Source organism: Sinocyclocheilus grahami, unplaced genomic scaffold (genome assembly GCF_001515645.1).
Source record: "Sinocyclocheilus grahami isolate Dianchi unplaced genomic scaffold, SAMN03320097.WGS_v1.1 scaffold306.1, whole genome shotgun sequence".
Lineage (NCBI taxonomy): Eukaryota > Metazoa > Chordata > Actinopteri > Cypriniformes > Cyprinidae > Sinocyclocheilus > Sinocyclocheilus grahami.
The window spans coordinates 1,473,656-1,485,667 of NW_015505485.1; positions in this window are offsets into that span (position 1 = coordinate 1,473,656).

Here is a 12,012-nt window from a genome sequence, read left to right on the forward strand (position 1 = left end):
CAACTCTGACCTTTCAATTCAACCAACAAGAGGTCATTTTAATGTAAATTAAACAGTTCTTTTAAGTTTAGTCATGGTGAGTCTTTTGTCTGTTATGTCAGGATAAGAGGTAAATGTGCAGTAAATCTCAAATGTGATAGTGAAATTGGTGAGATTTTAGTTTCATTCCATGTTTGGTGGTCCTAAAAAGAACGCATCAGTAAAATCAGTGTCAACAATTTGGCAGAGGAAAAGTAAGGAAATGTATTTCTCTTTCTCTATCAGGCCAACAAAACTCCAGTCACAAATCCAACTATAAAAGCAGTGACAAATATGCCCTTTTTGACATTTGACACTTCTATATACGAACAGTATAAAAATTCCTCAAAAACCTTCTCATTTTGTGTTACATGGAAGCAGTGTTGGGGGTAACGCATTACAAGTAACGCGAGTTACGTAATCAGATTACTTTTTTCAAGTAACTAGTAAAGTAACGCATTACTTTTTTAATTTACAAGAAAATATCTGAGTTACTTTTTCAAAAAAGTAACGCCAGTTACTTTGTTTTCCCATTTATTGACTGACAGCTCTCCTGTCCTCATATTGGGAGAAATCGGAAATACAGAGGAATTGTGTGCGCTGTGTGAACATGATGTTACTGTAGTTCTAGACTAAATGTGAATGTGCATTAATTCATCCCACTCACAAAAAACAGATTTAGTATTCATCAAAATTAATTAAAACAGTGAAATGCAAACTCAGAATATGACGCAAACCGGCAATAATTAAATATGTTAAATAACACAAATGTATCTAATCCCATTTTATTAACTAATGTCTTTGCTGCTGACCTTTGCTGATCCAGTTCAACCATACTAATAAGCAAAAATGACTTTAGATAAACTAACAATTGTGCTTCATTGTTTTTTTTATTGCTGAAGAGTGTTTCTTCTCCTGCGTTCTACTGTACAGACGTGAATTTACTTTTCATTCAGCCTGAGGTTTATTCATTACACTTTTTGGTGTAAAAGGGCTTTTACATTTGCTATAAATAGAACTTCTTATATTAAAAACAATCAAGCCCTGCTCATATTTAAAAAGTAACGCGGAAGTAATGCAAGCGTAATGTAACGCATTACTTTCCATAAAAAGTAACTAAGTAACGTAATTAGTTACTTTTTTAGGGAGTAATGCAATATTGTAATGCATTACTTTTAAAAGTAACTTTCCCCAACACTGCATGGAAGAAAGTAAGTTCTACAGATTTGAAACGACATGAGGGTGAGTAAATGACAACAATGGCTGCTTTTTCATTTTTAAAACATTCACTGTCACAGGAATTTCATGTCCATCCAATTGCTGAAGACACGGAAACTACAATTGGCTGCACACTATGATGCATATTTCTGCATATACCCAAGGGATGCAGGTCACAGATGCTGTCTCTCTGTTATTTACACAAGCACGTGTTTCCTATTTTAGTTAGACACAAGCACAAATTCACACAACCTTTGCTCCTTCTCTTTGTTCAGCCAAAAATGATCTGAGAGCCAATCATTTTTCTCCCTCAAGATTAACGGAAATTTTACATTTATATTCCATGCACAATGCTTCAGTTTCAAGTGTTAGAAAATGACTAAAATGTTTCTATATCTCAGAAGGGAAACATCTCATCCTACTGGAATATCCAACTTATTCACACCTCTCATGCACTTTCATACTCTTTAAAGCATGAGCCTGGAAAGAAGGTTTACCTAAATGAGATTTATATTTTATAAATTACAAAATATGAATATACATTTATATTATTAGTATTAGTAATTTTATTTGCCTACTGAGAGCCATAAACCCATGAAAAAAAGGTTAGAAGAATGTCATAATCTATGAAAAAAAATGTGTTAATACAAGCAATGTATACTTTCATATAGGATTATGATAATAATGCCCTTACATACATTTATGTAAATTGATTCAGTTGCTGTAGGCTGAGATGATTTCTAGTGCTTTGTTGGGCACATGTGCTTCAGATCAAAAATAATCAGACTAGAGTGTTTGTGGCATTGTCTCACTTACATGCATATAAATTACAGCAATGTATGGCATATTTTGTATGTTAATTTGCATTATATTTGGCTGAAGGTTTTATAAGGGAACCAGTATTACATGACAAGAGCGATGAGAAGGAAATAATGAAGAGGGAGAAAATTAGAAAGACAGGATGCATGCATACACACATGCATGCATGATCAGAGAAAGATGTTGATACTCCCCTCTTCAAAGGACTGACAATCAGATGACTGATGATTTTGATGCTCTAGATGAAAATTCCTTGTCGCAGTTGGAATGCAAAAAACAAAACAAAAAAAACAGATAATTTCCTTTAATAGTGGGGCCAAATTCAACTTCAGAGAAATAACCTTCATTCTGTAGCATGTAAGGTCACAATATTATGTCACAATATGAAGAGGATGAGTAGATAATTAACTTTTAACCTGCATGGAGATTTAAAGCTTTTCATAATCACTTTGGCTCAGTTCTCAAATGAGAGATCGTTTTTTTTACATGTACATGTTACATGTAAACTGAACATTCACAGTTGCTTGTTGTGGAAGAGCTATGGGGTGGTGGTGTTAGGGGAAGACAACAGAGTGTGTAAAAATGATTAAGCAATGGTGAATTTTCAGGTTACGTGTAACACATTTTTACACAATGTACTGTATAAATAAAAATGTTAATTTTCTTTTTGTGTACTACAGTACAGTACTTTTACCAATACATTTTACCTACTGTTGAAATATGTATCTAAAATGCTCAGTGATACACAGACAAAACTGACATTCTTGTATAGTATAGCAGTCTGTCAACAAAAACAGAGAAAAATTGCATATAATAATGTATGCATTTAGCAGACACTTTTATCCAAAGCGACTTACAGTGCATTCAGGCTCTACATTTTTTACCAGTATGTGTTCCCTGGGAATTGAACCCACAACATTTTGCACTGCTAACACAATGCTCCACCACTGAGCCACAGGAGCACTTATATAACACAGCATATAACAATTATGAAATGAAATTGCATATAACACAAAATTAAATTAAATTTGCATATAACAAATATTTCTATAGTGAAGTAAAACATTAAACATTTGGACCACTGTGGCTCACACAATGACAAAAACACTTTTTAATTTGGTGGCACTGGCCAATTCACTGATACAATAGGTTTTCATTCAGTCAGTCAGACAGACAGACGGACAGACGGACAATATTCATGTAGATCATAATGTCTGTGAAGGAGACACATCTGAACTCAATGACTTCATCTGAGTTTTATTTAGAGTTGATAACAAAGGTAGATTTAATAAACCTGGAGAAGAGCAAAAATAAAAGTAAATTGAAAATAACTTTCGTTATGTGAGTGCATACTTAAATGTTTTTGTTTCATTTTACTTTGTTTTGTTCGCTTTGGGTTGATCTTTTCTAGTTAGGAGGCCTGTTTAGAATTCTATATGAAATCAAATTATTGGCTTTCTATACCCTGACTACTGGAGTTATTCTGTGACCCCATGCTCCGATCCTCAGCATGCATATTTAGTGCTGCCAAAAATAATCTGTGAATATGTAATCAATATGTAACTGATATTTTTATTTTTTTGTGTAGTAGTTAAACTACTAGCTACTACTACTAGATGCTTAATAATTCACCTTTGAAATGTGTGAATTTCCTGTATTTCCTGTTTACTCCCAGCCACATCTGGTGTATTAAATTGAAAAGCTGAGATGACAGGAAAAACAAAGACATTTGCAGGTGATACCACAACATCCGATATCAACATCCATCAATATCAGTGCCAAAAATAAGTTTAGAATTTTTGTAGCATGAGCATTAAACCTAACCTGAGAAATATTCACTAGAGTAAAACGTGTGAAAACTAGCCCAAGCCTCTTTACTGTATTATCTAAACGCATACATTTGTTTCACAATTCTTGTTCATTTATAACAAATACATTTTTGTTTGTATTGCAAGTTTACAAAAAAAAAAAGGTGATGTTTAAATATTCAGACAAGGCATTATCTAATTAAATATACACTAATTTGCATACAAGAAATCTGAACATTGGATTAAGTCAGGTTATTGTTTCATTTTGTTCAGGGTTTTTACAAAGGGGATTTGGGATATCGTTTTTTATCACTCAAATAAATAAATAAACCAAAACAAACAAAAAAACATTTGGTTTGCATCACACTTTTTGTTCAGCTATAAAACCACATTATTTGAAAAAGTTTGTTAGTAAAATGTAATTTAGTTTGGTGCAACTTCTGTGCAAATGTCAGAGCCAGAGGACAGAGTTCTGTATGAGGAACAAGGTCCATTAGCACCTTTAATAGTAGTTTGAAGTGTTGGCAACATATCAGAGAAATGCATTAGTGAATTCACACACACACACACACACACACACACACACACACACAGATACAGGTTTACATTTGTGAAAAGTGGGGACATCCCATAGGCGTAATGGGTTTTATACTGTACAGACCGTATATTCTATTGCCCTTTACCACCCCTACCCCTAAACCTACCCCTTACAGGAGACTTTGTGCTATTTCAGATTTTCAATACACTCCATTCTGTGTGATTTATAAGCGTTTTGAAAAGTGGGGACATGGGGTAATGTCCTGAAAAGTCACCTTCTCCTTGTAATACCTATGTCATACCTTTGTCATTATACAAATTTATGTCCTAATTTGCCACAAAAACGCGTACACACACACACACACACACACACACAGTATTTGGATATATCTGTAGCCAATGACACATGAAAAGGCAGATTAAAGACAGCCCACATACAGGCTAAATTATGCATCTGTAGCATTTTCTCATCTGCTACCACAAAAGGATCAAAATCACCATAATTTCTAAGAGGATAATTCACTCTTCAGTGAATACCTGTAGAAATATCATTTTATATGTACTGAAAATTGTAAATTGTAAAACTGACACATTTAGCTGTATTAAAGGGATAGTTCACCCAAAAAATGAAAATTCTGTCATCATTTACTCACCCTCATGTCGTTCCAAACCTGTATGAGTTGCTTTCTTATGTTGAACATATAAGAAGATATTTTGAAGATTGCTGGTAATCAAACATTTGGTGGTTGCCATTGACTTCCATAGTAGGAAAAAAATACTATGGAAGTCAATGGCAACCACCAACTGTTTGATTACCAGCAATCTTCAAAATATCTTCTTTTGTGATCAACATAAGAAAGCAACTCATACAGGTTTGGAACGACATGAGGGTGAGTAAATGATGACAGCATTTTCATTTTTGGGTGAACTATCCCTTTAAGTATGATTCAGTTTACTAAAATAATCTATGTTATTAAACAGTGTACCTTCTGTAACTATTACAAATTATTTTTAAGCCATGAATTTCCAAAATAACTTACATCTGGAGCTGAAGCACATTCAAAGACACATTCTTTGCAATGGCATCCACAAGTCGGAAATCAGTCTGAAAATCAAGGAGCTCTTTCCATATAAAAAAACAGAACTTTTGAAAATGTTGAAATTTTTTAAAGAAAGATCATGTAACATGAAAAAGAAAGTTATGAGAAATCATGTGTACAGTCAGATGTTCTTGCTTCCATTAAAGTAAACCAAATACTAAGACATTATGAAACAAGTAACTTTGTCAATGAAAATGTTTCACTTAAATATATGCTGTTAATTTGCATTAGAAAAATTGCGTTAAATTAGAAAACACTAATGGTCTAAGACCTTGGACCTTGACGAGTCTTATCCACCAATTTAAAATACATGTAATAAGAAGTCCTCACCAACAATAATTAACTGATATGAATAAACAGTCCCTCAAACTCAAGTTGCATAAAAGAGAAATACAACATAAACAACCAGCCAAAGAATAAGATAAAGGTACAACAATCTATGTAAGGAAAACAGTACCTGCCATCTTATTATAAAATATTAACTGGCAATTGCAATGCAATCAAATGTTAATTTTAATAGTCATTTCAAATAACTGATTATTGTTGTTCAAGTCACCAAGCATGATGGCCAGCGTTGAATCGTACTCGGGAAATCAGCCAAAGGTCAGCTGGAAATCGGATTCTGTTCCCCGCGTTTTATCGTTGGCTAACAGCAAACACGGCCATTAATGAATTGAACGTGACAGGCTACCGGTGCACCAGCTTCCATTTATTTTTAGCTAAAGTAGGCTGTTATGCTGTTTGATATTGCACACTGGTATTTCTTATGATATTAATGTTATACATTATAAATGTATTGTCGTAATTATAAGCACACTAGTTTGTAGCGCAAATTAGGTACTGCACTTTGTTTTTCTTCTAGGTTATTATTTACCTGTAGCACAGTGGTACCTTAACCTTTTACTCTCAGGGCCCCTCCTCTCCGAATCAGTAGGCCTACTGCATGGCACCCAAGCGTTTCTATTCACAAAAGCTTTTGTATTGTAGTGTTGTTACTTTTAAATTCCATTTTATTATTTTTTGACAAAAAAAAATTCAAGATTTAAAGTGTTTTTTTTTTTTTGGGAAACATAATTTCCAAAAATGTCACTAAGGTCGCACATACGCCTTGAATTGTTTTTGCACTAATTAGTTTGTCCACAAGGTGATAACACTGGCCCGGGCCGTTGTTTCACAGCCGAAAAAGAAAACGAAGAGTCACAACAACAACCATAGGTATGTATGGCCTACATATCTATGACAACAACAATCTACCGGAGACCGCAACGTCAATAGACGGCAGCGTTGACAAGCGCTTGTGTGAGGGTGTTATGATATATCCATAACTCTACTTTAGACGAGTATAAAGACGAGTGTTCTCGGTCATAACTTCTGGCGAGAAACAGCGCAGACACTGGACGAAAATGATTATCAAATGGAATATAGTTTGAAAGGCTGTACTTTCGGCTGTGCTCAGAGATTGGAGCCACTTCAACGAAAAAACACACACAATTATGTCAAAATGCGTGGTTTTGGCAAGTGACCTGGTAAACACGGTCTTAAATGAATTATAAAGTGATAAATTACCATAAAGAGTAGGAAAAAAGGGATGTGTGTCAGATCCTCATCTTGTGCCTCAGGATTTAAAGAGACAGCGATGCTTTTAAAATGATTTCTTTTTTTCTGTAGTCTGTCATTGATGTAAATCAAAGAACAGAAGAAAAAGAGAAATCACTTGACTGGTTTGCTCGCTGATTAACTTTTTATTATTTTTTGTCTTGAATAAAGATGAATCTATATAGTGTATGCATATACAATTTATAGTTTATGTGTTCACAAATTAAAAGTTGTTACCACTGATCTATAATAGAGAACTATATATTATAATACAGATCAGTGGTTGTTACATATTTCAGAGCTTATAAAATGTTAAAAATGGCTTTCAATTATACTGTAATGTTGAATGGTTATAATTCATTGCTAAAATTTAAGAAAAATGCATTTAATAGAGTCATCAGTATTGGTATCAATGATACTGGTCTTCACTGTGCAATTATGACTATATTAATATGCGATTAATCACGATTAATTACAGAAAAAAAAATGTTTTTAATTAATTGACACTACAAATTTTAAGCTTTTAGATGACACTGTTGGTAATATTAGTTCATTTTACTGCTGGATATGCATTTTCCCGGCCCCCCACCCCCTTGGCCCCCTTCAAATTTTTAAATCGATAATCTGGGCCTCAAATAAAGCTAATTGAACCGACAAAAGAAAGTTACATTAGATTTAAATTAAATTAGAATGGAAAAGTGTATGTGACCCATTAAAAACACCACAAATGTTTTGTTTAGTTCCCCCCCCCCCAGAGGTTTAGTGCATGCGCAGCACAAACAACACAACATAAGGATTCACACATCGCCACATCATGCACCTGCAGCACTTCTGTGAAGGGAGAAAAACAGAATAAAATGGCATATAAGGAATCAAATAAATAAGCCTTCACAAAATATTTTTGACTTAAATAATTAACACATTAACAAAACCAAAGAACCCCCCCCCCCCCCGTCATTTTGACTGATATGTGATTAGCAGATTTTTTTAATCCATGCAGCAAACATTTTAAAAATAGCTTGAAAAATTACTTCACTATATGAGTAGCTTGAATGTAAAACATGAATTTGTTGTATTCCCATTTGTAAAAGACAAATCCATCGTTTTATACAGATAGCAGAAAATAGATTTGACACAAAATAAATTCTATTAGATGGCACTGCACTTGTTCGCAGTGATTTGAATTACGCTGTGAGGGGGCCCCGCCTTCTCTCTTGCGGTGGGGCCAACGCAATTTGCGCTAGACTACTGCCTCACGCACGCCTAACGACTCCTGTATGTCAATGTAATCGTCTTTACCTTGATTACAGTCATCGTCATCCATCAAAACTTTACTAGAGCAACACTGGTTTGCTTTATCCAACCGAGAGCTGTAGTTTGCGTATATCATATGCACATGCAGATGTTGGGTGTTTTGAGCCGCCATTCAGTCTGAGAAACGGCCTGGGCTGCTCTGAAAAAATCTCAACAAATATAGGCCTACGCACAGAAGAGGTGGTGTTTTGTTAATTTTTTTTAACTGAACATATTACTTGTAAAATTAGTGAATTACATAAATATATTTAAATTAATTTTAAGTTATCTCGCGGCCCCCCTTGATCTGTGGCCCCGCGGTTGAGAAACTTTAGCCGCTATTCCTTAGTGTTCCACATAAGAGGAAAGGAAAGGAAAATATAAATATGACTATTAATGATGAAAAAGATGGAGATTTTAAACTAGCAAATACGTTAAATCTTTTTTTCTCCCGTTTTGAGGGAAATGGAGAAGAAAGAAAGAAAAATGAATCAATGATTCTGACATCTGCAAATATATTTCTTATTAAAGAGGTTGATGTCAGAAAAATGTTTCAGAAGTGTAATATACATAAGAGCCCCGGCCCAGATAATATCAGCGGTCAGGTGTTAAAATTGTGTGCTGAGCAATTATCTACAGTTTTTACTTTACTGTTTCAAAAATCACTTGACCAGCATGCAGTGCCAATTATATGGAAAACTTCAACTATAGTACCTGTTCCTAAAATTAACAAACCATTAGAGCTTAGTGATTACCGGCTAATGAATAGGAAGTCAGGCACATTCTCATAAAATAGCAAATTGCAAAATAAAGTGGATACAAGATTGTAAAGATTGTGTATAGGAAGAACATTGTTTTGTGCAGTGATTCACATATACATTTAAAATCTCCATAGTAGTAGCTTACACTGAAATGTCTTTTAGACTTCCTTTTCTATACAGGCTGATAATGGATTGAAAGCTGTATAACTGTCCCTTATAAGTAATTAACCATTATTATGTTAGTTTTTTTGACATATTGATTACCATTTGTATAAACAAGTTTTAGTACAGATACCATGGTAAAACTATGGTTAGTGTAGCAAAACCATGGTTCATTTGTGGTTACCATGATTTAACTATGGTATGTTTTTTATTGTAGTAAAACCGTGGTTAATTTCGTAAGGGGTGTGCACCCAACTTTAGCAGTGATCATCACTGTCCAATGGTTAATTTAGTTTACTGACAGCAGAGCTATGATGTACGATCAAACACTTGTGTAGCTACTCATCATAATGAATAATTCCAAAGTACCGCAGTATGCAAGCATTTCCTATCTATCAGCAACATGCAGCTGTTACAAATTAGCCAGATTGACATATGTTGACATATGCTTGAGATGAATCTTTGGAAAATCCGATAAATATAGCTTTGACTGAGCATCTATTTGTTTATAATATGCTAAATATTATACATGTGCACTACTGATCAAAGGTTTGGAAGAATTAAATAACAATTAAATTATAATGTGCTGATATGGCAGCACAACTGTTTTCAACACTGACATTACTAAGAAATGTTTCTTGAGGACCAAATCCTGATTATGTGATAATGAGGAGTATTGGCTGCTGAAAATTCAGCTTTGCCATCATAGAAATAAATTACAATTTAGTTGCTTTAAACTGAAATAATATTTCACAATATTTTAGTTTTACTGTATTTTCGATCAAATAAATGCAGCCTTTGTGAACATAAGAGACTTCTCAAAAAAAAAAATTGGACCAATATATATTGATTTTTATTATTATTTTGTTACTGCTCCCTCACAAGTTTACCAGAAACTGGTCCCGTTTATGAGAAATTTGAATTCTGACTAGTTTAAGGGTGCATTATCACACATCCTACATGAAAAAGGCCTCGAGTGAAACCATCGCTATGGTTATGGCCACAACCAAAGAATTTAAAAAGGGCACATTACCACACAAATTAATGGACACCATTGATAGTCACAAGTTTGGTTCAAGAAGGCTTTCTAGGGAAGAGCACAAAACAACTCTATGAGAGTGCCAACACTTGAGTTTATGAGACGTCAGCTGACTTACTAAATGAAGCAATTCTTTCACTAAACAATTATGCTGTCGAGTTGTGCATCATTGCGCTAAGATTTGGCTCCTGAACACAAACCTTAATTATATGACAGAGTGACTCTTTCTGAAAACTAAGAAATATATGTTGATTTGGTGAAACATTTCTTATTATTATCAATAAGAAAGGTTATGTTTGTAAGCAAGCAATAAGCACTCGCACTCAGAATCAAATTCTGTTCCTTACTGAGGTGGCAGCAGTTGTGTAGTGTTATTACATTTACAAAATTTACCTTCAGAATGTCACAAATAAACAATTCCCCGATTCAGCCATTTTTTAAGAGTAAATGCAAATATTCTATTTCGGTTCTATCTACTTGTTGTCTTTTATTTATTATAAAAACTTGACCCACTAACATAAATTTTCTTTATTCTTTTTCTATACTATATACTTTCAATAATAAAAAATTAATCACTTGACCCTCTATCTATTCTATTTCTTTTCTATCCTCTTTTTATTCATTCTATTTATTATTATTAAAAAAACCTTTGCTAAGTGTACCGCGTTAAGACTAATCGGAACTTGTCACAACACATATATTGTTGTTCTTTAGTTGGTTTGATTGTTTCTATTGTTCTCATTTGTAAGTCGCTTTGGATAAAAGCGTCTGCTAAATGATTAAATGTAAATAAAGTCTCAGCTTAGTGTTAATACACGAGTCTGTATCAACAATCAACTAATTTCAACTGAATAATGACTTTGTCGTCTTTTTAGAGCTGCTTTACAGCAGAATTAAATCTTGTTTGCACAACTGAATTACTGTTTTCTTGTTTGCTTTGAAACAATCTGTATTGTATAAAGCGCTATATAAATAAAGGTGACTTGATTTGACTGAATGGCTGCAGCTGTTTCAGACAGATCAACTATTGCTGACAAAAGACACAATCTTGATATCTGCCTGGCTTTGTTACATGAGATCAGTGATGGACTGGATGTATCCGTGGTCAAAAACACAGGACTGAGCATAATCTGGTAGGCCATGCTCACAGGCATGCTCGCTCACGGTGCCGCAGAGATTGACCATTAAGGAAATGTAAACTGGCTCTGATCAGCTCGGCAGATGGAAATGTGTGTCTTTCACAGCATGTCTCTCAGTTTAGATCTGGTCTGAATCCAGCTCTGCTGATTGGAGAGTTTCCAGTAGTTTCCCGTTCTTTGTGACCCAAGTATATAATTATGAAATCTCTAAATGTCCTCACTCTCTGATCTACTTAAAAAATTTTAATCTAATTAAAAAATTCTGAACACCTTAAAAATCACAGAGACCAGGACAATCTCTGTAAATAAACATATTTATTTAGTTTCGGGGGAAAAAAATCTTGACTCTTGCAATTCAGTTTGTAATCATGTAAACAAGATCATTTTGATAAATGCTGAATGTGCACAACAGATCTTAAGACAATAAAATGGAATGTGTTCTACCAAATTTCAGACAACAGAGTTGACTAATTTCCTATGTACTTTCATGGGAGATCCTTTAAAGTTGCCGCAACAGAACAT